Here is a 26,511-nt window from a genome sequence, read left to right on the forward strand (position 1 = left end):
AGCAGGACGATTGTGAGAGCAAAAAGCTCTCCACACTTGGGGGAATGGATTTGTTAGCCAATTCACTGGTTTCAGTTCAAAATCTTAGTCAATAGATTTTTTAAAAATCAAAGCAATAGATATTTTAGAGGATTTTTATTTATTTTCCCTTTGGTAGTAACCCTGAAACAAGGGGAAAGGTTGCCCTAATAGTGAAATATTATTCTGACATAAGGCTAAAAGCTTTGTACCTTTTTCTTTTATACCCCTCCTTTCACATTTCCATTTTAGGTTAAAAAATGTTAATAATGTGTCACTTGTATAGACTGTGCTCAATAGACATTTATGATTTTTAATTTAAAATAATATGCCCAAGGTAGCCCATTAAAATCACTGAAAATTTAGACATATAAAAATTCACAACTAAACTAAAAATGATTGATAGGCAGCATAATGCCTTGAATCTATTGATATATAATTCCTGAAATTTGCAGAACTCTCACACCAACTAATAGAACCAGATTGAAAAATACTTATGTTAACCTTTGTCGCCTGAAACAGAAACCTCTTATAAATAAATAGGAGGATCTTGACCATCCCTCTATCATGTGGGTGTTGCATTTTGAGGCAGCTGTGCCACTGATCACCATGTTTGACCTGTCCTCATGGCCACATCCATTCCAAGATGGCAACTTGCTAGAACTGGTGGAAGCCCTAAGAAAGTGGTCGAGCTGAGTTATCCAATTTAAGGTGAGAACTGAAGTTGATTCAACCACCAGTCACTGGAGTCCCAAGGAGAAAGAGCAGATAATACAAAGGATAAGAAATTATCAAAGTAGTTTTCCAAGGCTAAACAGTTTCAAGTTCAGAGAGACATGGGTTCTCAGATGAAAAAGGGTCCCAGGTGGCCAAGGAGGCTGAAATCTAGACACCTCCATGTAATTTGAAAGGAAAGAGACCCAAAGGAATTTTTATTTTAATTGTGGTTCTTCCTGGGGGTGAGGGGATAAGGATCTTTCATATTTAATTATCTATTATTCTATAGTACTTGGATTTTATTCTAACAATAATCTTATGATACAAAAAATTTAAATACTCCAATCAAGAAATGGAAATGTAGAGACCAAGAATGAGGCAGATGTGATACAAAAGCATGCAAGACATAGAAATAAAAGAGGACACACACATAGGGGTATTTACTTGTTGTAAATATGCAAAAACAAATGAAAAAATTAAATTTTACTTAAAAGACAAAATACGTGATAGAGTAAACAATCCCAGGTAATACATATTTTTATAAAAATAGAATAGATAAAGCAGGAGGAAAAGCTATAAATTGTTTCATTTTTCATCTTCTACAAAGAAATTTTAAAATATCTCTATCATTATTTGCCTCTACCAATTAAAAAAATATAAAAAAATTATTTTTAAATTTTTATACCACTAAATTTTTTTTTTATTTTTACAGATTGTATTTTGATTCATTGTACATAAATGGGGCACAACTTTTCATTTCTATGGTTGTGCATGATGTAGATTCATACCATTTGTATATTCCACCATTTTTCATACCTTTCTTAAGACACCTTTTCCCTTTGAGTTTTGTGATATCACTTGCTATGGTTTAGTGTGTCTCAAAGTTTGGTGTGTTGGATGACTTAATTCCTAAAATCATATATGAGTGGTATTTGGAGGTAAGGCCTTTGGGAGGTAATTAGGATTAGATGAAAACATGAGGATGGGGTCTCCAAGGTGGCATTAGTGACTTTATAAGAAGAGGAAGAGTCCTGAACTAGTATGCTTGCTCTGTCTCACCATGTTATGATGCAACAATAAGACTCTTACCAGATGTTAGTGCCATGCTCTTGGACTTCCCAGCCTCCAACCATGAGCTCAATCAACCTCTATTCTTCATAAATTACCAAGTGTCAGGTATTTTGTTACAGCAACAGAAAGCTAAGACACCACATTCTTCTGGTAATTCCCCCTTATCTCCCAACACTTTTCTTTGCAGACTCAATCTTTAATACCTTGACATTAAATATCAGGACTTCTTAAGGTTTGGTTTTGAACCAACTATCAACTCTACAAAGGCTGTAAAGTTCAAGGCATATATATGTACAGGTTGAGTCACCACCTGTACAACAGTGGCTCCCAATTTATCATTCTAGGGCAGCTCTTTCCTCTGAGCTCCAGACCCACATGTACCTCTGCCTATGTGTCTTCTCTAAGAATGCTCAAATTCACCTCAAATTAAACATATCTAAAAATGAATTGACTACCAAGGCAGTTTTTCTGAGTTTCCCTTATCTCTACAAATGTCACCACGAGTCACACAGTTGCTGAAGATAGACACCCAAGGCACCTTTAAGGTCGCCCAATTTACCTAGCAAGGCTCTCCCCCACAAGCCCACTGATAACCTGAGCTCTCCATCATCCCTCATGGGGCTTCTAGTCACACCTGCCTTCAGATACTGATGTAAATGGGTCTCTTTGCTGCTGCTGGAGCTGTCTTTTTGGAAACATAAATCAAATCATTCACAATGATTTCTAATCCTTTTAAGACAAAGCTATAACACCTTAATGTGGCCTTTGAAGCCCACAGTGGTCTGTCTCCTATCTACTTTCTTATCACCTTCCTTTTGCCCATTCCCTCCCATCTACACTAGCCTTCTTCATGCAGTACCAAAGCCCTCTAGCATGTGCTGCTTTCTCTGTCTGGAAAATAATTTCCTCATCCCTTCATTCAGTTAATTATCATTAAGATTTCAAATCATTAGTTTCAAATGTAATGTCATTTCTCAGAGAAAACTTCTCTGATCCTCCCCAGGATAGGATAGGTTTCAAGTATATATCTTTATACAGTGCCCTGTACTTTCCCATTAAAATGTTTACCTCCATTTTAATTCTATATGTCTTCCCATGTTATTTGAATAGTGCCTGTCATTCCCCTCCAGAACCTAAGCTACATGAAGCCAATAATTATGCCTAGGAAAGTGCCTGCTAGGGATTGAATGTGTCCACTCAAAATTCATGGATTGGAAACTTGACAAAACCAAATTCATACATTGATGGTATTTGGAGGTGAAATTTTGAAATGGTTATTAAGATTAGTTGAGGTCATGTGGGTAAGGCCCTCCTGTGACAGCATTAGTGACTTTCTAAGAAGAGGAAAAGAGAACTGAACCAGCAGACTTGCCCTGTCTCACCATGTGATATCCTCCACCATCTTACCATACACCAAGAAAGCCCTCACCTGGTGCCCAGCAGGTATCAATGCCATATTTTGGAATCTTCAGTCTCCAGAAACATGAGCCAAATAAACTTCTATTTTTAAAAATTATGCAGTCTTGGGTATTTTGTTAGAGCTATAAAAATTCTAAGACCATGCCCAATATAAACTATGAATAAATTTTTACTAAATGAATGTATTTATACATATCATATATTCCAGTAACCATTTATTCATTCATTCATTCATGTAGGTAATGCTATTTGTTTCTTTGGAGACTAGAGAAGGACTTTGGATTCATTGTATTTCCAAACAAGTCACCAACAGATTATGTTTCCAAAGACCAGATCTTTTTTTTACCCAACAACTGTGTCTTTGTAAAGGCAAAAGGGATTTTATTTTAGATGACTCTCTTCTCTCTGAAACTAGAGCAAATCAACAGCTGGAGCATCCATTGAGTACTAGGGTCCATTTGTTTAGAGATGGTAAACATCTGCTGCATAGAACTTATTTCCACTTTACATTTGGACCAGTGCCCACACGTTTTGCTTTCCAAACAAATGCCACAAATCAACAGCTATGGTTGCTCAGAAAGCTACATTTACCCATTTATATTGAAGACCCATTTATATTGAAACTTCCCTGTGTTTATTTCTGAAACTCACTTTGCAAATATACCTTTGTGAAAATGAAAGAAACATCGAGAATTTGGTGCTGTTACCAAATGTTTTAAATCCTGCATTTGGATATTACTGTTATGAGAAATAAAGTTTTACTGTAGGCCTTGTGTACCTACAAGGGCCATGATGGGGGTTATAGAAGCTGTGTCTGACCAAAAGTCAGGGGCATCATTAAAAGGTTTAGAAGAAATTGAAAGAGTGGCATATTGTAATATTACTTTAGTTTGCTTTCCAGTCTAAACAAAGATCCATCACTGTTTTCAGGAGCAACGAGGGTAATAAGAATGATCTCTGTTGTAGGAAAAGAAATCACACAGCTTTATGGGACCCCTTGAGGAAAGAAGGAATTCTTTGTTCATTGGGACTGAAATAAACTTAGACCAGGTCATGAAATCTAATAAATGGACCAGTCAGAACATCTGATAAAACATGGAACCCCCAAACTGAAAGTGTTATAATTAAATGAGAGCTACAAAAAAATCTTTTTGCAAACCATGAGTAATTTGCAATATATATGAGGAAAAAATGTTTAAATATATATGCACATATATCACATATATAATATCTACTTATATATACAATCACACTATAATAAAGAACTACCCCAAAATGGAAAATAAAGATAAAACTATAAAACTGCTAGAAGGAAACATGGAAGAAAATATTTGTGACCTTTGACTATGCAAAGATTTCTGAGGTGAACATCAAAAGCACAATTCATAAAAGAATAACCTAGTACATTGGACTTCATCAATATTTGAAACTTCTGTTTCTTGAAAGACATTGCTAATACAATAAAAAGACAAGCTACAGACTCAGATAAATTGTTCACAAATTATATTTCTGGGAAAGAACTTGTTTCCAGATTATATAAAGGACCCCCAAAACCCAGCAATACAAAAATAAACAGTCCAATAAGAATAGGAAAAAGAAATCCTACCAAAGGAAAAACACAGATGGAAAATAGACTCCTAAAAAGATGTTTAACATCATCAAGGAATCACTTAGGAAAATCAAATGAAAAACACAGCCTAAGCAATCTGTTGGAATGGCTAAAATTAAAAATATTGACCATACCAAGTGTTGGAAGGATGGGGAGCAGCTTAACTCTCAAACACTGTGGGGAATGTAAAGGGCTACAGCCACTGTGGAATACCCAAGTGGCATTTGCTTATAAGTTGGACACACCAGTCCAAGAGAAACAAAAAGCATTTTTCCACACACAGACCTACACACAAAAGTAATAGCAGCCTTATTTGCACTAATTGAAAGCTGCAAATAACCAAGTGTCCATCCAAAGGGGAATGGATACACAGATTATGGTAGATCCATAAAGTAGAATGTTACTCAGCTAAAAAACAAACAAAAAAAGTGAATGAACTGATGACACAAAAAAATAACATGAATGAATCCAAAAGTCTTGAAAAAAAATATGTAAAAATGTTCGAATCTTTTATCACTAGCCAAAACCATGTGAACTGAAAGAGTGAGTTAAATTTTTTCCTATCAAATTAAGGAATCATTTCCCAATGACAATTTCAGTACTAGAGACTGAGGTGGGTATGCAAACGGCACAAATTTTCCAGAGGCTATTCTCTAGCACTATATAACAAATACATGTCAAAGCCTTTAAAGTAAGTCTATTGCTTCATTTCCAAAAACTGATCCTAAGGAAATAAATGAAAATGTGCACCAACACTTCAATGCAAGGCTGAGATGATCTTCATTAGCCTGTTTGCTCCCAGATTTAAGCCAACTCTCTTCTGTTCTAGAATAAAGGACACTAAAAAGATGTTTAAGAATAAACATAAAGGACACTACATAGAATAAAGGACACTACACAGCCCCCACTCCTTTTTCTATACATCTGGGGAGGAAAGAGTAGAATAAAAAGTGAATTTTATCCTACTTTAAAAATTTAGTTATCTTTTAGTTTCTTTGCTCATTTTTTAAAAAATATATTTTTGGTTTTTTAAAAACATCTAGAAAATAAAGTGTTTAACAGCACTATATTAAAATATACAAAACTTTAAGTTGGGAAATAGATTGAAAAAAAATTTTGCTTTAAAATATTTTTGTAAGCAATTTATATCTTCATTTTGCATTTGAGCCACATCATAATTTATACTACGTGGAACTTTTCACACACAGTGCTATTAAAGAAATCCATTGAGACAATCAGTTGAAACAAAATGTATCTGAAACAAGATTATCATCCAGGTTATAGGATAAAAATCATAAACTGAACAATTTTATAAATACATATGTGTGTTACATTATATAAAGTCAAAATAATATTTTAAATATTTTTATTAAAAAAGCATGTTTAAAAGTATAAATTAATAAGTATCTTTGTATTTTTAAATAATACTGCTGACTTATTTTTATAAACTTTATATTTGGTATTAAAGAAGAATTACTTATTCTCTGCATGAATACAATTTTTTATATATCAGTTACAGACTATAAGTTTATTTTTTAAAAACTTAGACAATTCTTATTAAAGATTAATAATATTTTTATAAATAATATTTATTTTCTTGAAAAACAATCATATGACACAAATTTCAGCACTGTGAAACACTTGTGATATATTAAAACTCTTGTGATATATTATTAAAAGCATTAACATCATGGCAAAAGAATTTGGGGTTACAAATTTTAAAGGGAAAATGAGATTTCTGACTCACCCAGAACTCAGGTGTCCTGGGGATTTGATTCAGGAAAATCATGAGCATTACACTGACAATACTGAACTTTCCTTCATTGCCTGGCATCAACAGATATTCAGTGTTTCATCCATTAAACTTTTGATGGCAGAGCTGTCAAGTACAGTCGTAAGTCTTACTTTGCTCTCAGGAAAATGGGGCATGCATAGGTAAAGGGTATTTCCCATGAATTTACAACAGAAGAACTCTTACATATTACTTATTTCTCCTTTATTATTTCCCCCCCTCAAACAGAGAGAACTAAAACCTTCTTAAGCTTTTAAGTGTTAGAGAGTTGCAATCAAACTTGTCTACACAGGGACCAAGGAGTCCACTGAGTTGTTGTAAAACACCATGGTGCTCGTCTATGATCAGAACAGGCATATTTCAGAAGAAGCTGGCCCAGTCCGTGCTTTGCTCACAGTGGTTTCACTATTTCTCTGGGCATGTGTGCCACTTCAAGTCATAAGAATTTTGGGGGGATCTGGTACTTAATGGTGTTTTACAATGTAGTCACCCCCAATGGAAACCCTGTTCTGAATTTCCAATTCTATCTGTATTTGGCTTCTGAGTTTAGTGTTACTTGAAAGCTGTGTCTCTTCCTCAAACACAGGAAAACCTGTTGTAATTTTATAGTCACTAAGTGAACAATTATTTACTTAAGTTGTTATTTGGAAAGTTTTGTCAGGTTCAAGATGGATGTTCAAGCAGCCCTTCATGGAACTGAGTAGGTGATGGCTCTCTGGCCTTATGTGTTGGTTAGAAATAAAGGGATGACCATGACCATAATGTCCCCTTACTTCGAACTCCCCTAAACAGCACATGCACCCACACACAAACACACACACGCACACACACACACACACTCTCTTTCTCTCTCTCTCTCTCTCTCTCTCTCTCTCTCTCTCTCTCTCTCCCTCTCTTTGGAATTCTGAAGCAGGAGATCCAGAATAGGTTGGAGAAAATAAAATAACATTTAAAAATATGTGGCATAGACTTTTCTATGTTAATGTCCAGTCAAAGCAACTGTATCTCTTCTCCATCCTCTGAATATCCAATGTGACACAAATCTTATCCTCGCTTCCCTTATGTGTAAGACTGAATGTACACTGTTTTTGATCAGGGATCCTGCGGAAAAAGAAGGAAGAAAGAGAGGAAGGTAGTGGTATTGATGCTTCTCAGTTCACTATCTATGCCTTTCAGCCACAGCCTTAAAGAACCAAGTTCACTGAAGACTTGGGCAAATAGAAGCACTCTGATTCAGCATGGGGTGAGAGAGGCTCTGTTAGACATGTTCTCAAGATGCAGTACAGTTGACATCACAGAAAATATGGTGAGGTCACAACTGGGTCTTGTCTCATCGCAAGTCAAGCAGAAGACAGCATTTCATTCTGAGAGTGTGCGCTTTTCTTTATACTGCATTAATGAATTTGGATCTCTAGGAATGGCTCTCTGAGCCATGTCCCCTATAGCTTCTTGCTCTGATTCCTATTTAACAGGCATCAAAAATTACTGTCTACCCTCCACAGTCTTAGACATAATGTCCACCTCTCTACCATTTGGGGGAGTCACTGTTTTTAATGATAGAGATGTCACTGAAATTGCTCCTAGAACAGCCTACTCTGCTGGTTTTCGTATCTGCCAGCAGGACCTGGCTATAGATTCCTTCCTTCCAAATTTGTTACAGAGTCCAGTAATGAGGCTATGATGAGTGAATTTGTGAAGGAAGGACTATGCTCCTTTTTGGGATGCTCCAGTCTTTATTCTTTTTATCATCCTTGGAAGTTCCACAAATGGTCAGGAACCAGTGTAAAAATTATTTGGGGGTATATCTCTCCCCTCCATCCATGTTATCTGGTGGAGACTTTTACTTATCCTATGCTGATAGGAGATCCTCCTATTGCAGAAATCATGTGTTTTTAGATATTATGCATTCCAGGAAGAAAGTATTTGAGAGACATATTGAATTCCTTGCCTCCAGGGTAATTGGAGAAGGTGCTTCCAGATACCTGAGAACACTGTGAAGACTCTTGAGATGGACTTTATCCTAATATATAAAGTCTCTGGGACTCAACCTGATGGTACATTTTAGAAAATTACTTAGGACCCCACAATGTAGCAAATTTCCCAGTGATAGTTTATTTGACTTTGAGTCCTTTTTAATAAATATATTTTTGAGGGTGTGTTAAGCATCAGAGAGCCCCAGCTCTTAACTCCTGTTTAACATTGCCTTGGACCCATCTTCAGGTGTCTCTACAGTAGCTTACTGCTGGGCTCTTCCTGTACCCTGCCACAAATACAGGCAAGATCATTGTGTCACCAGTAAAGTTAGGCTTAGATCTACTATAACTTTCCACTGGTCATCTCAGTGGACAAATGAGGGTCATTTTTTTTTTCACATAAGGGAGTTTATTAAGCAAACAGAGTGTCTCCCTGCAGGGTAAGAGAGAAAATGAGAGGAAAAGAAAGGGAAAGAGAAAGGGCATGCCCTAGAGAGAGTGGAAAGTGAGGAGGAGAAAGAAAGCAAGTCAGGGGGAGAGAAAAGCAAGAGAGAAAAGATGGCGGTGAAGCTATCTTTAAGAATCCCGCCAGGCTAACAGGGGACCAACAAGCAAGTTGACTGGTGAATCAATAGCTAGCTAGGATGTTCACAGACTGATAGTAGTTGGGAGGCAGGGAAAATGGCTGCACCGGAAAGGTGGTTCAGGAGCAGCTTTCAGACTGACAAGCTAGGTTGTGGTGCAACGGAAAGGGCGGGGGAGCAGCTTTGTATTACATTCCCCCTGTTTCTGTTTTTGTAAGAAAATCTTTTGTTCTCCAGTTCTTTCCCGCCTTATTTCTTCTTCCTGTCTAAGTGACTAGGGCTGGTTTTGCAGGTGAGATGTAAAAAGTCCATTCTCCCAGGGGCAGGGTTCATCTTCCAGACTTCCAGAGGTAGATGGCTTTCATGAACTTCATTTCCTCAATTTAACTGATCCCCGATTTCTACACTAACTGCCTGTACCCAATTCTGGTTTAACTCCTTTACTGCTTTAGGAAAAGGGGGCGATGACCAATCTGGCTTCTTCGAGTTGGAAGGGGGCAGTGTGGGGCAAGCAGTTTGGAGTTCCCTTTTTAGAAATCAGGTTAATTGAGGGGTCCATGGTAGAAGTTTGACTGGGAAGAGCAGGTTGTAAAGGCATCTGGGGATGGGTGCAATCTGAAGTTCGGTGATGGATGCAGAGCAGAGCGTCCGAGCAGAATGGAAGGTGAGGCTGTGTCGGGGGGGCGGGGGCACTGGGAATCAGATGGGGTTCCACTCTCTTAAGAGACAGTGGAAGAACCCATCCCGAATCGCAGCACCAATGTAAGGGATCCCATGAAAACCACGCCGGACACGGGAAATCACATAAGAGAGTTTATTAAGCAAACAGAGTGTCCCCCTGCAGGGTAAGAGAGAAAATGAGAGGAAAAGAAAGGGAAAGAGAAAGGGCATGCCCTAGAGAAAGTGGAAAGCGAGGAGGAGAAAGAAAGCAAGTCAGGGGGAGAGAAAAGCAAATGAGAGTCATTTTGAAAGTCAAAGAGGTCTTCCTATATGTCTGAAGGGGGTCACAATCTTCTTCAGATTTACAAACGCTGCTTCTCATGATTATGAATGACAGAGAACTTGATGGAAGTAGCCTGGTTAGCTCTGATGGATTTACAGACCTATAGCCTCTTCTAGGTTCAGCTATATGGGACTTGATCTTCATGCAACTGGTTAAGAAGGTGGAATAATATTAGGTAGGGGAGATATGGGACAGTGGGTGTGATGCCTATAGTTAACATTAAGTGATGGTTGTACTCATTCATTATGTCTCCTTTTTGTCTCCCCCTAGGAAGTGTTCATAAACCATCATGACAGGAGGAAGCATTCTTGACATATGGACCAAAGCGTGGCTCCCATGATTCCTACTCTCTGATGTCCATACCATATATCTACTCTCTTCTTGAATTTAAACAAGGTCTATGACTTGCTTCCATCATTGGAATATGACAAAAATGAGAGACTTTTGCTGATCTAATTAAGTCTGCCTCATTTAGTCTTCTGTTGCTATAACAGAATACCTAAGACTGGGTAATTTTAAGAAGGAGAGAGCAAAAGGAAGAAAGGGACAGAGGAAAGAAGAAAAATTAAGGAAGTTATATCCTTGAAGAGAGAGATAAATAAATATAATTTGCATATACAACCAGAGACTTGGCTGGGCATGATGGCACATGCTTATAATCCCAGCAACTCTGTAGGCTGAAGCAGGAGGATCACAAGTTCAAGATCCAAATTAGCAACCTAGAAATACCTTGACTCAAAGTAAAAGGAGCTGGGGATCTGGCTCAGTAGTAGAACACCCCTGGGCTCAATCCCCAGTAATGAAAAAAATAAAAAGATAGGAATGCATTCTGAAGAATGTGTCATTAGGCAATTTCCTCATCATGCAAACATTATCATAGAGTGTACTAACAAACTAAGATGGTCACAATGTCATGGGCCATATAATCTAATGGAACCACTGTCATACATGTATTCCATTATTGCCAAAAGATAGTGATGTGTGGTGTGCAACTGTGTATCATATATTAAATCATATAAAATATTTGATACTGTCATGTAAAATCACATATAACTTAGTAGAGAGGTGATCTGATCTCATCAATTTTGGATTAGTCTCTAAAGGTGATTTTAAGAGCAGAAAATATATAGTTGCTTTTTAAGATCTATCCATTTGTTAAAACTTAAAAATACATTTGAATAAAATCGGAAATTACTGAAGATGTGATAGTATTTGTATACGTTTGCAAAATGTTTTTAAATTGCTGTTACAGATTAGATATGAGGTATCCCCCAAAAGCTCATGTGTGAGACAATAAAAGAGGATTCAGAGGTGAAATGATTGGGTTATGAGAGTCTTAACCTAATCAATGCATTAATACATTGATAGGGATTCATTGGCCAGCAACCATAGGCAGGTAGGATGTGACTAGAGGATGTAGGTCACTGGGGATATGCCCTTGGGGTTTATATTTTGTCATGATGAGGGGAACTCTCTCTCTCTCTCTCTCTCTCTCTCTCTCTCTCTCTCTCTCTCTCTCTGCTTCCTGGTCCCCAGGTGCTTTCCTCTGCTACACACTTCCACTATGATGTCCTGCCTTACCTCAGGCCCCAAGGAATGTAGTTGACCATCTATGGACTTACACCTCTGAAACCCCCAAATAAACTATTTCTCCTCTAATTGTTCTTGTCAGGTCTTTTGGTCACAACAGTGAAAAAGTTAAGACAGTTGCATGTCATTTAGTTATAAATATATACCCAGTAAAATGTACCAAACAAATTCACAGTAGTTGTTATTACAACATAATAAAAGAAAGAGCAATTAATTGCAACTAGGCAGATCAAGAAAGGCTTTGTGCAATTGTAAGAAAAAGAAAGGATGAGATAACTAAATTTTATTGAGCATGTACAAGAAACTAAGCTAGATATTTTTGGACATTAACATTTAATAACTAACATTTTTCCTGAGATCTTATAATTTTTTAAAAACTGCTAATGAAAGGAGAAAGGGGACAAGCATAGGGTAAGGGTAGGCTAATAAAAGTTCAGGAATGAAAACAAATAGGCATGAAAGCGAGTAGAATATTCAGGGGAAAAAATCTGATTTATCTGCAGCCTAGGGTCTATGAAAAGAAGGAGGGGGAAAAAATGCAGGTCTTAACTGTCATACCTTGGAGAGTGATAGTATTCTGTAGGCAGTAGGGAGATTTTGTTGACACAGCAAAAACTCTATTTTTTTTTTTAACTCTATAGATCTGACTTATGAAAATCTGATACTAAAACAGATGTCCAGTTTCTAGAATAGAAGTACCACCTCAGTCACAAGAGAGAACTTGAAATCCTCAATGTTTGGAAAATAATTAGTAAGAATATGAGGGGCCATTGCTGCTATGATAAAAGAAACTGTGACTCCTGGTTAGAGTGTAGATGGCTCCCAGCAGGTGCCATTTGCACTGGTTATTGAATCTCAGATTGTTTCTATGATGCTGCTCCCAGAAGGGAATTTCTTAACAAAGTTAACTCCATAGATTCTGATTTTTCTGTAGTCTCTACTCACCTCTTGTAGGTTGTTTTTCCTACTTTCCACTGAAGTTCCAACTTGTAAACAGTCCCCGAAACCTGGAGCTCAGTGTTCTATAAAGTTGAATTAAGTCAGACACACACTCTGTTCATCTGCTTTGAAAAAGTCTGAAAAACCCCTGCTGGCCTCTTCCTCTGTGGACTCACCCTTTAGCACCAAGCCCCTCATCTCAGTCTGGAAAGGACCACAGTTTGCAGCTTCTAAACCAGCCTCATCCATTAAAGGCCTTTTTCTGTTCAGATAACATGTTCTCCCTTTGCTGGCTTCTGATCAGACGTTCTCTTTGCACCTTGTGTGGTAACTACTTCCCTGCTGTGTCTTTGTCCTCTTTCAAGGTATTTTGACTCCCTCTCTGCCTCCACAAGACTTGGTACTAAACCCTCATTGGCAGTTGTTCTCTGTAATCTTATATTTTTAGTTATAGTATTCTATATTTCCTCTATTTAAATTTCTTCTGCCATTAAAAAAGAAATGAGCTTAATTAGCTTTTTCCTAAATTGCCCCCTTTAGACCTCTTTCCTAGAGAATGATTCTTCTTCAGAACACATAATTTACTATTTGACTAATTCTAGCTAAAGAGGAAATGAGTTGGATTCAGTGTAAATCCATGCTGATTCCTAGTGATTAGCACTTCTCTTCTGAGTCCACAAATACCACCTGCAATGGGCAGTCATGTGTGGCCAAATAATATTTCTTAAAACCTTGCTTACCCTTCAATTATTCTCCACATTGTGAGTTTCATTTTCCCAACATAATAGCAAGAATTTGGAAACTCGGACTCAGACAATGAAGAAGAAAAATCATGCAATATGGATTTTTCCAATGGAATGTAGTGATATTCATAACTAGTCAAAAAATTGTACCTCTTATAATACAGGGGAGATGTTGCCAAAAATCACATGCAGTCTGATTTGGGGTCTGAATTCCAATGAAGTTGGAATTCACAGCATCAACCTTGGTCTTATATGAAGTTCATAGCATTCATTGAGAGAACTTATGGAGTTTTATAATAATTGCAATTGCTTAGTGATGAAAGCTAATAGAGAATCGTAGAAACTCCTAACATCCAGGATGACTAAAGTGAAAGTCTCTTGGTTAGAAAAGTTAGGATCACCATGTCAGGTAAGCAATACTGAAGTATTAAATGCTTACCAAGGCAAAAAGAAGCATGAAATGGACACTAGAAGTAAAAATCACAAACTGTAGTTTTATGATCACTGTCCCTACTATCTGGGGAATTTTACAATGTATTACATTAATTGTAAATAATTAATATAAAAATGGTGATTGAACTAAGGAAAGAATCACTATGACCCAGAGGGCCAGTTGGTTTACTTTTGTTGCTATGAAGAAGGGTTGAGTTAGTTTAGAAAGAATATGTTGTTCTTGTTACTTGTAAACATACGCCAGGAAGTGGATGGTCTTGGGTATTTGTCATTTGTGGTCATCCAACGTCTTTGAACATGCACCCTAGGTTTTTCTCATTTTCCACATTAAGACATACCCTGTCTTAACAACAGATCCCTTCATTATGTACCACTATGATGCACCAATAAGCAATGTGGTTAAAAAAAAATAAGTAAATATTTTTAAAAAGACATATTCCTAAGATAAAGCCCCAAAACTTTAGCATCTCTTCTCTGTGTACATGTATGTGGGTATGTCTGCCATGCTGTTTTATCATATCTGTAGGTTTGTATATACACAGAAATCATGATCCTGAAGAGCACCATCACCACAAGTAGAGCTCTACTTTACAATCACATCCACTCTCTCCTGAGATCCTCATCACCACCACTTGTCCCTAAACCCTGGCAATCACTAACCTATTTTCTATTTCTAACTTTGTCCTTTCAAAAGTGCTACATGAAAGGAGTTATACAGTGTGTAATCTTTTGGCTACATCACTTAGGCTTTTCATTTTTACTAAGCATGATTCCCTTGATATTCATCCAAGATTTTGTGTAGAACAATAGTCTGCTCCTTTTTATTGCTGAGTAATATTTCATGGTACATATATACCACAGTTTGACTCTTCATTTACCAGTTGAAGCACATCTGAGTTGTTTCCAGTTTGAAGATATTGCAAGTAAAGTTGCTATGAATATCTGTATGTACATTTGTACATAAAAATAACTTTTCAATTGGAGAATACGTGCCTAGGAGTATAATTGTTGGATTGGATGCTAACTCCATGTTTAGTTTTATAAGAAACTGACACACTGTTTTCCAGAATGACTATGACATTTTACATTCACATCTGCAGTATAAATTGATCTAGGGTCTTCATGTTGTCACCAGCATTCGTGTTGCTACTAACTTTTATGTTATGTTATGTTAGTTAATTTTTATGTTTTAGTTTTGTTAGTAATACCTTGTTATGGTTTTTTTCTTTGGGGTGTACTGGGGATTGAACACAGAGGCACCCGACCACTGAGCCATATCCCCAGCCCTATTTTGTATTTTGTTTAGAGACAGGGTCTCACTGAGTTCTTAGCACCTCGCTTTTGCTGAGGCTGACTTTGAACTCATGATCCTCCTGCCTCAGCCTCCCAAGCCACTGGATTAGAGGTGTGCACCACCATGCCTGGTCCTTGTTATGGTTTAAACATGATGGCTAATGATGTTGACACTGGTAAATACACACCTTTCCCATATGTATTTGCTATCTATACAACCTACTCATTACTGTGGCCATTGGTATAAGTCATATTATTTCTCAAATACATGCAATTTGTCCTTAATTGACCTTTCAGAAATGAAATTATTCTTCAGTCTTTGTGAAGGCTGGTGTATTCCTTGTTTATCCATATTTCTGTGACTTAATACAAATTATCTATAATCCATATTTCCACTTCCAGTTATAACAGAATATCTGGTTGTAGATCAGTCATATTTTCAATAACAATTATAAAACCTAAGAAAATATGAAGAAATCTGTTTGAAGTCATCAGAGAGTTACAAGGCCAAGAGGTCTTGAAGGACTATGATCTTGGAGAGAAAAGAAGTGAAAAGATGTGAGCATAATATAAAGTACTTTTCTACTGAAAACATTTGCTGATTCAAAGGTGGGTGCTGAGAAGTGGAGAGATAAGAACAAAGTCAAGTTGGTGCCAAGCCAAGTTTTACCAGTTGTAAGGATGGAGTTTAGAGTCCACCAGGAAAGAGTGAGCTTGGTGAACCTCTGGATTTCATAGCTATTCTAACTTTCACAAAGATTGAAGAGCAACTTCCTATCAGTTCAAACCCCGTCTGGGTTAAATTTATCTTCCTCTGAAGTAATTACCTGCTAGAAACCATAGCCGGTGCTATCTGAAGTAAAGAAATTCATCCAGACAAAAGCCTTGGAATCTCTCTATAAGATATTATAAACCAGTCACCACCCATTAAACATGACACCAAGAGACCAGGCATAAAATGGCCAGAAATTAAGAAAGAGAAAAAGAAAAGATAATAAAAAACCAACAAGATATCACATATTGGTGTTCCTAAGACACAGATTTTTAAATAATTGTGATTGATATGTTTACAAATTCAAAGATGAAAAATTGAAGCAAGAAACTGATAAAAAGTAACAATTAGAAATTGTATAGCTAGAAAAAAGGATAACCAATAGATTGTGTTATGGTTTGGATGTGAGGTGTCCCCTAAAATTCACATGCAAAATAATGCAAGAAGGTTCATAGAAGAAATGACTGGGTTATGAGAGCCTTAACCCAATCAGTGAATTAATCACCTGATGGGACTGAATCGAAACTGAAGGCAGGAGGGTGTGGCTAAAAGAGGTGGAGCTTTGGGGGTGTGGTTTGGGGGGTATATATTTGTATCTGGCAAATGGAGAGCTGTCTTTCTCTGTTTCCTAATCATGTGAGCTTCTTCCCTCCACTACACTCTTCCACCATGATGTTCTGCCTCACCTCAAGCCCTGAGGAATGGAGTCCCCAAATAAACTTTTCTGCCTCTACAATTGTTCTGTTTGGGTCTTTTAGTCAGTGGTGAAATAGCTGACTAAGACGGATTGTTTAACAACCAGTTAGCCCAGAGATAGGCAACCTTTTTCTGTAATGGTCTAGACATTAGATGTTTTGAACTTGTATGCCATATGTTCTCTATGGAAATTAGAGGTTGACTATCCCTTACCTGAAAGGCTAGGGACCTGAAGTTTTTCACATTTTGGATTTTTTAATATTTGCATATACATAATGAGATATCATGGAGATGAAACCCAAATTTACACAAAATACATTTATCTCGCATATATACCTTATACACGTAAACAAAAGTTTATTTTGTGCACAGTTTTCAGTGCACCTGCATTTTGACAGTGACCTGTTGTATGAGGGCAGGTGTGGAATTTTCCTTGGTGGTGTCATGCCAATACTCAAAAAGTTTAGAATTTCGGAACATTTCAGATTTGGGATGTTCAGATTAGGAATACTAAATGTGTGTTCACCTCTGTCTTGATTTTAAAAGTTTCCATTGATAATAATCAAATGAGTGAGCATAGCTGTTTTGACAAAATTTTTATGTACGAAAGTGGATTATATAATCACAGAAAGAAGGACGAATGGAAAATTTAGGTAAGATTCTAAGAGATATTTAGCACATGATTTTTAAAGAGTTACAGGAGAAGAGCAAAGAGAGAATGAAGGTCAATCAATATTTAGAGATATGACTGAATTTTCTAATATGAATTTTAAAACTACAAACCAAAGACTCGAGAAATACTACAAACACCAAGAAGAAGATACAAAATAAGGTCATTTTATCTCTAAGAAAGTTTCTTCAATATAGTCAAAGTAGCTTTCTAAGGGGCAAATTCAACTCTCCCACTTCCTGACAGAGAAAGTTTTCTTGGTTCCATAATAATACTTGGGATCATAGCCAAATTTCTTAATATGCCCTATAAATCCTTCAGGAAAAGACCTCAACACATCTCTCCAGTATTGTCTGTGGACTCTCTCCTGCTCTTTGTTCCAGCCACCATGAACTTTTAACCATTTTCTGATCCACCTAAGCAGTTTTGTCGATTTGCCAAGCAGACCCCTCTGTCTAGAATTTGATGCCACTGATTTTCTTCCTTTAGAACAGCTAACCCCAAATCTCAACTGAAGTCACTTTCTCTTTGATGCATCTCCTGATTCCTCCCCATCACAGACAGCATTACCTCCAACCTTCTCTGCAAACCCACACATGTGTCATGTCCCCTGCAGAACCAGACTCCCCTGTCAATCTGTGAGCCTCTTAAAAAGAGAGAATACATGGTTCTTATCTATATAAACATCAGCACTTACAACAATGTCTATTTCACTACATAAAATTTGACCCCCAGTAAATGTGTTTTGTGTGTATAAATGGAGTCCAGGTTGAAAATTTAGATCTCTGGACATATCAAAATTAATGCCACCAAGCATCCCAATGTCAAACACTCTGATTGTGGACTGTACAGAGGAAAGCATGACATACTATCTCACCCAGGGGAAGAATTAATTGGACAACATTATTGATATTTGATTGTATTGTAAGATTAAGGCTAAGGGTGAAAATACCCACCTTATCCTGAATATCATTTCCTGTATTTTCTTAATTTTGATCCTGCAAAATTTCCACAATTTGAGCATATTTTATCCTCATTTTACCAATTAGGAAACAGAGGCCCAGGTATTGGCTAAAATCATAACTAATAAGAGACAGAACTGGGTTTCCAACCCATATCAACCTGATTCCAAAGCTTGTGTTTTTTTTTTACCACACCATCTTCTGCCCTGGAATTGACACTTCTTGAAAATTGAGCTCTAGCCCAGGCCACTGAAACTTCTTGAGTATCAGAAGCATATAAAACAATTCTCCATGGTTGCCTGTCTTGAATTGTGATACCATTATCCTCTTACAGACCAATTGGTGTGAAATCAGATCCTGCCTGGGAGTGGGAAAAAGAATAGAAAGAGAAGGCTCTGGCTCCAAACTCGGCAAGACACAAAAACTTACTGGAGTTCTGCAGGGTCCTGTTCAAAGTCTGGGTATATTCTGTCATTTGGCAAGAATTAAATAGAGCCTTGTGTCCTCTAAGATTATTCTGTTACCTTCAGGATTAGGTTACCCATCATTATATTTAACCTATGGGAAAAGCCAACACAAAGCTGTGCTAAAGATGTAATAGGAAGCATATAATAAAGAACCCTCATGTCAAAGAAATACAAGTTTCCCACAGAGAGCTGGTGCTGAATGAGTTCTTTTTGCTTCTGCTTACCATCCCTGAAGGACACTCAGCCTCGGGGGCCCGAAGAGATGCAAAAAACGGCAGATCAAACCTCTATCCACCTCTGGACAGATACAGGTGCTCTGGTCTTATTCATTTGTGAGAGAAAGGACTTCAGAGTTGACCTTATCTTGCTTCATCTGTATGAATTCCAGAAGGCCCTGGGGAACCTGAGATTCCTAGACTTATTCCCTTCTCACATTTCCTACTGGAAATCCCTCCAGCTGGCGGGATGCTGAAATAGGTACCATTTAGCTGGTTAATGAATTCCATATGCAATTGTTAGAAGTATAATTGACACTTCGGGCTCGGGACCTGCATTTTGCTTTGCACAGTTTTCTGCTGCCCAGTGAGGCTGCCTGCTGGGAATGCTTCTGATTTCCAAGCTTCTTTGCCCCGTCTGGAATGAAAAGTAGATGTTTGATGTGCTAATGTCAGGTTATAATAATATCTATATGTTATGCTGATTAAATAAAATAACATTCATAAAGCAAAGTGCCAGACACACGGTGGCACTGTCGAAATCCTAACGGTTATTTCCAATCTACCCTCTCCCCACTTTTTCAGGGCTTGTATCTCAGGCCTCTGCTCCTCCCTGAGGCCCACCCCAGGCCACACTCATGCCTACCCACTCTGCAATAGCCATTGCACCAGGCAGACACTGGTCCCTTCACACCACCATGATTTCCTATATGCCTACAACATAGAAATCCTCAGTGGCCCTAGGAGAGAGGGGTTGGTTTTAGTCTCCTAGGTAATAGTTTCTTAAGAGTTAGAGAAGAGTCTACATGAACTTGGCCCCTGTCTGTGATGCTGAACCCTTTTGATACTCGGAACAGAGTTAGTACTTAATAGATTGTTGTCAGATGAATGAATACATAAGAAGCTTTGGGATGATTATGTTTAAAAACTCATCAAGGAGATTTGTTATAGTCTCTTTACAGGTTCAGGATGTTTGCGATTAGAAAAAGTCAGTGTGAATTTTGGAGGATGCAGGTCAGAAACCAAGAAAGGCTATCATGAAACATGGGGGAAACATAATGGAGATGCTGGAAGAGATGCTGAGTCGGTATATCACGTTTTTGAGCTTCATTTCTGGTCACAGCAAATTGTGATTCCTAATTTCTCTTCTTTTTACTCCATTCTTTTGTCCCTACTGCCATATCTTCTACCCCAAAAGATGTTCCTATAGAGTAAGTTAGTACTTCATTTTTCCAAAGTGCCAGTTTGTGGACTGGTTATATAAATTCCAGGAGAAGTTTAAGAAAAAATAGATATTTGTGGGTACTGCCCCCCAATTTTTTGATCCAGTAGCTCTGGAGTGGGGTCCAGGAAACTGGATTTGCAGAGATGCTCCTGAGTGACTTTTGCCACAGAGCCATATTCCCAGCTTCTGGTACCCTGGAAATGACAACACTAGAGAAACCTTGCTTCCTGAGCTCTCACTGTGCCTGGAAGCTTAGAGATCAGCAGGAAGTCCTTGTTAACATTTCATGTCTCTTAAATTAGTTTTCAAAAGTCATTAAACCATAAAATTTGATTTCCTGAAAAGTATTGCTTGGCCCGCAGTCGTATGTGGACACACTGGAGCCTAGAGTTCTGCTCCATTCTTCCATCTTTCACCATCAGGTCACCTGGAGACGTACTATTTAATCACTCAAGTCAAAAGCATCTGACTTCCTCACTTTCTCTCCTCATAGCCCTTCAATAACTCAGTCTTCTTAAATTATGTACCAACTCAGACTCCTCCTTTACAATTTTTCATAAGAACTCTCACAGGATCAACCTAAGATCTGAGTTCCTCGTGCTCCTCTTTCAGGAGAGAAGTTGGCATCTTCGAAAGAACAGAGAGGAGAAAGGAGGCAAATGAAGAGGCTCCTTGAATTCCCTTGCATCATTCTCATAAAAATCATCTATTTAAAATAGATCTATGGTCATAGAGTGGACACATTTCAGTAAACCCCATAAGTGGATACACTCCTAAAATAAAAGAGGGTGTTGACAGAATGGATCATTGGTTCCAAACCCACTCAGTTGTCTCCTGAACGTGGCTCTCATAGATTCAGGGAAGCAGATTCTGAATACTTTCAATCTCCGTGTGGAGTGGCATCCCCTTGAAAGAGGGAGCATGGTCATAGTAAGAGTATTTACTTTGTGAACACCACCAAAATGAGACGCATCAGTTGGTTTTCCAGCACATTAATACATCAACATCCCTATCTCATCTGCTTAACTTCCTAATAACTATCTTTCTAATAACTGTAAGCATTGAAAGGCTGGAACTTTGAAATCTCACCAAAACTACTCTCACAAACTCACCAACTCCATACCAATTTTATTTTCACTTGACCCATTTATTATAAATTAAAACACAAATACAGAATATCATGCAAAATTAATACAAGGAAGTAACAGTGATTTAGGTCAAGAAATAGAATTTTATCTGCTATCCCAGAAGTCTTTTCACATGTCCTATCCCAATGAGTCTGGCCTTTCACAGATAGTATCACCATCCTGACTTTTGCATTTCTTTATTACTTTATAATGTACAGGTGTATATCTGTACTTGTCACAAGTGTGTTATGCCTGTTAAACTTCTTTTAATCTACAAGTTCTCCTTAAATTCCTTTGTTCTCCTTAGGATTTTTCTATTGAAAAGTCTAAGCCTTTGATGTGTGGGTTTTGCCACAGTCTATTTTTTTATAGATTGAGTATTCATGGCCTGGTTTAACATGTTCCCCTGTCTTCTGTATTTCTTGCCCATTAGCAGCTTAATCTAGGATCTTGATCAGACTTATTCTTGTATAGTTTAAATCTAGAATGCTCCCCAAAGGTCCTTGTGTTGAAGACTTGTTCCCCAATGCCTTGGTGTTCAGAGGTGAAGCTTTGGGGAAATGACTGGATCATGAAGACTCCAGCCCCATCAATGGATTCATCTACTAATGGATTATTAATTTGGTGGAAACTGTAGAAAGTAGGACCTCCTTGGAGGAAGTAGGTGACAGAGAATGTGCCTTGGAAGACCCTTCCCTCTCTTTCTCTCTACTTCCTGACTGTCATGAGGGTAACAGCTTTCCTCTGCCCCACACCCTTCTACCATGATGTTCTGCCTCACTTCAGGCCCAAACAATGGAGTCAGGCAACCAGGGACTGAAACCTCTGAAACCATGAGCCAAAATAATCCTTTCCTCCTTTAAGTTGTTTTTCTCAGGTATTTTATCACAAAAAGCTAACATACTTGGGTTTGATATGCTGGCAAGATATAGGTAGCATTTTATTTTCTAATCAGAAAACACATACTAACTAGTTGTTTCTTGTGATGTTCAGTCATAAATGGCCACTGCCTAGATCCGATAATTTACTGAAATTAGAAAATGATAACACCAATTCCCTAATTAATTTTTTCTCTAATCAGCATGACTACTTTAAAAAAAAAAGTACCTGCTCTCACCTACTAATTAGCAACCTAGTGATATGGATCAAATAGAAAAAAGAATAAATACATAATTCTTTCCCTTTTCTTGTCAATGAGTTGATTCCCTACCTAATTTTTTTTAAATTTAAAAAAATCTAGTTATCTTCTTAATAAATTTACAAAACAAATGGGTGTGGAGGTTCATGCCTTCAATTCCAGTGACTCAGGACACTGAAGCAGTTCAAGTTTAAGTCCAGCCTGGGTAACTTAGTAAGACCCTATCTCAAAGATTTAAAAATGAAATAAAAAGGGTTATGATGGAACTCAGAGGAAGTGCACACTGGGTTTATTCCCTAGTATGGCAAATAATTAGTAACAACAACAACAATAATAATAATATTAATAAACAGATGCACAGATGCTAAAATCTCAGTCCCAAAGCCAGAATTATACTTAATGAAAAAACACTAGAAGAATTCTTACCTCAGACAGAGACAATAGAAAATGTCCATCAATAGTAATATTCTCATTCTGGAAGTACTGGCCAACATTATTAAAAAAGAATAAGAAATCAGAGGTGTAAATTTTAGAAAAAAGGAGGTAAACTTGTCACTTATAATATGTGATTTGATTGTACTCTTGAAGCATTCTAGAGAATCATCTCAAAACTTACGTTAAAATGATCAGGTGCGGTGACATACACCGGTGATCCCAGCTCGGAAGGCAGAGACAGGAGGTCTCAAGTTCAAAGCCAGCGCCATCATCAGCAACTCAGCGAGACCCTATCTCTAGATAAAATATTTCAAAAAGGGCTGGGGGTGTGGCTCAGTGGTCAAGTGGCCCTGAGTTCAATCCCCAGTACCCACCAAAAAAAAATTAAAATATGAGAATTTCTAGGAATTCACAAACTAAAAACATCCACATAAGAAAACAGTGATCAATTAAAATGGATAACAATAAATTATTTCATTTGTAAGTCCAGCCTGGGTAACTTAGTAAGACCCTATCTCAAAAATTTAAAAATGAAATAAAAAGGGTTATGATGTAACTCAGAGGAAGTGCACACTGGGTTCATTCCCAGAATATTCTGGGAATAAGAGAATGTAATCTATGAATAAAGTTTAATACAATCATGCAGCACACATCTAAGTCTTTAACAAAAGACGAGTCATCCATGCCAGACTCAACATAATAATTATTAATTCATCCTAGCTAACCTAAGAATTTACTATAAGCCCAAACAATAAAAGTATCAATAGATTCTTAAGATAGAACTAGAAAATATGATTCTGAAGTAAATATTTGCAAAACCCAGAGGCAAACATCACAAGGTAAATTCTGAAAAAAAAAAAAAAGAAGGGTAATACTGAGGTCAGGGAATAGGGAAAAATAGTCCCACTCGGTCTTAAAAAATATTGTAAGTTTCAGTATTTAAGCCAGTATTTTGCATGCACAGTACTTTACAGATGGTTCACCGTATAGGACATACAAAGGACTCTTCAGCATATAGAAAGATGTTCCACCTTATGTATCGAAGTGAGATCCATATATTTTCATTCAATAATTTAAGTATCCTGGTGTTTTGAGTAGGGTACCTAAAAGCAGAGACAGCCAGGGAGGTTCTCTGAACTGAAGTGGTGAAGAACTACCCTCAGGGGAGGGAGTGAGGGGGAGAGGGTGGGGCAAAAGAGAAAGCCCAGGAAGGATGTAGGCTCCGCTCAGATGGGCTACTGCCTGATTCCACAGAAAATCCCAGAGTACAAGTCCCACCTCAGACTTCATCCCAGCTGAAGGCAAAGGGGCAGACCTTCACATCCCCTGTCAGTCACTTGACTTTGGACTTCTCACCATCCAGGTGAGGAGGAATACAAACTCCAGAACAAGGTTTCTGTTCTGCTGATGAGCCAGTCCTGGAGAAGGGACTAATGTGGACCTTTAGTGACCACCATTCCCAGGGGTGAAGACGGGAATCCCTGGGCCTGAGAAGATGCTGGTAGGGCACAACTGCATCTGTAACACTAAGTACATAAGACGTAAAATGAAGACTGAGAGCAAATCCCGAAGAACTCTACCACCAAAACCCATGCAGACATGTATTCACCAAGATTTGCCATCTGGAAGGCAGTCATAACCTGGGTTAGTGTCACATGGACAGATTTTGAGTTTCAACTCAGATGCTCTGGCATGGGAAAACTGTCTAATGTAAAGCTAAATTTAATCTTCTGTAAAATGCAATCAATTTTTTTTAAACCCTACCTGGTAGGGTAACAGTAAGAATTAAAAGAGACCACATGTCAACATAAATAATGTATGTAAGTTTGACCTCCTTACAAAATAAGTAAAAAATGAAAATAAAATAAAATTTAAAATACCCAAATAATGAAACAAATATAGCTCCTGCTTCATTCAACTTTGCTCCAGCTCCTCTAACAGCACTTCATCTTCAAAATGTCTTGACTTCCTACCTGTACCCTATTCTACACCTTTGAACTCAAAAATATCATCTACCTCGACACTAAGGCATTTGCTATATAAAATAGTGCTGGCTTCGGGAGCATACATACTAAAAATTGGAACAATACAGGGAAGGAGAGCATGGCCACTGAGCAAGGCTGACATGCACATTTGGGAAGCATTCCATATTTTAAACAAATGGTGCTGGGAAAACTGGAAATCCATACGCAGGAAAATGAAATTAAACCCCTATCTCTCACCCTGTACAAAACTCAACACAAAATGGATCAAGGACCTCGGAATTAGACCAGAGACCCTGCACCTAATAGAAGACAAAGTAGACCCAAATCTTCGTCATGTTGGCTTAGGACCAGTCTTCCATAACAAGACTCCTAAAGTGCAAGAAATCAAAGCAAGAATCAATAAATGGATGGATTCAAACTAAAAAGCTTTTTCTTAGCACAGGAAACAATCAATTATGTGAAGAGAGAACCTACAGAGTGGGAGAAAATCTTTACCATGCACACTTCAGGTAGAGCTCTAATCTCCAGAACTTATAAAGAACTTTAAAAACTTTTCATGAAAAATACAAATAACCCAATCAATAAATGGGCTAAGGAAATGAACAGACACTTCACAGAAGAAGATAAACAATCGATCAACAAATATATGAAAAAATGTTAAACATCTCTAGTAACTAGAGAAATGCAAATCAAAACTACCCTAAGATTTCATCTCACTCCAATTAGAATGGCTGTTATCAAGAATACAAGCAACAGGTGTTGGTAAGGATGTGAGGAAAAAGGAACACTCATACATTGCTGGTTGGATTGAAAATTAGTGCAGCCACTCTGGAAAGCAGTATGGAGATTCCTCAGAAAATCTGGAATGGACCCACCCTTTGACCCAGTTATCCTACTCCTTGTTTTATACCCAAAGGACTTAAAATCAGCATACTACAGTAACATTGACGCATCAATGTTGATAGCAGCTCAATTCACAATAGCTAAATTGTGGAACCAACCCAGATGCCCTTCAATAGATGAATAGATAAAGAAACTATGGTAAATGTACACAATGGAATATTATTTGGTCATAAAGAAGAATATTATGGCATTTGCAGGTAAATGGATGAAGTTGGAGAATATCATACTTAGTGAAATAAGCAAATCCCAAAAAACCAAAGACAGGATGTTTTCTCTGATAAGTATATGCTGATACATAACAGGGCAGGAGCAGTTGGGGAAGAATGAAGGAACGTTGGATTGTGTGGAGGGAAATGAGGGGAGGGAAGGGTGCAGGGGGGAAGGAAAGACAGTGGAATGAGACAAACATCATTACCCTATGTACATGTATGATTCCACGAATGATGTGACTCTACATCATGTACAACCAGAGAAATGAAAAATTGTAAACCATTTGTGTACAATGAATCAAAATGCATTCTACTGTTATGTATAACTAAATAGAACAAAAAATAAAATAATATATAAAATAAGTGAAGCCCATTCATTAACCTTACCTACTAGCACTTCAGTACATTTATACCATGTGTAACATTTAAAAGAAAATATAGAAGCATTAAAATCCCTTATAAAATTTTTAAAATGAAGCAAGAAAATTATATGCCAATAATAA

The 26,511-nt window shown here is 37.5% G+C and overlaps 1 non-coding gene across 1 annotated transcript; it reads left to right on the forward strand.

The window, feature by feature from the left end:
* Positions 1-24,958: 24,958 nt before the first annotated feature.
* On the forward strand, positions 24,959-25,066 carry LOC124981492 (U6 spliceosomal RNA). The gene has a single exon (XR_007108014.1). It is a non-coding gene; the product is annotated as a U6 spliceosomal RNA (small nuclear RNA).
* The last annotated feature ends 1,445 nt before the right edge of the window (positions 25,067-26,511 follow it).

The sequence above is a fragment of the Sciurus carolinensis genome, chromosome 3 (assembly GCF_902686445.1).
Source record: "Sciurus carolinensis chromosome 3, mSciCar1.2, whole genome shotgun sequence".
NCBI lineage: Eukaryota > Metazoa > Chordata > Mammalia > Rodentia > Sciuridae > Sciurus > Sciurus carolinensis.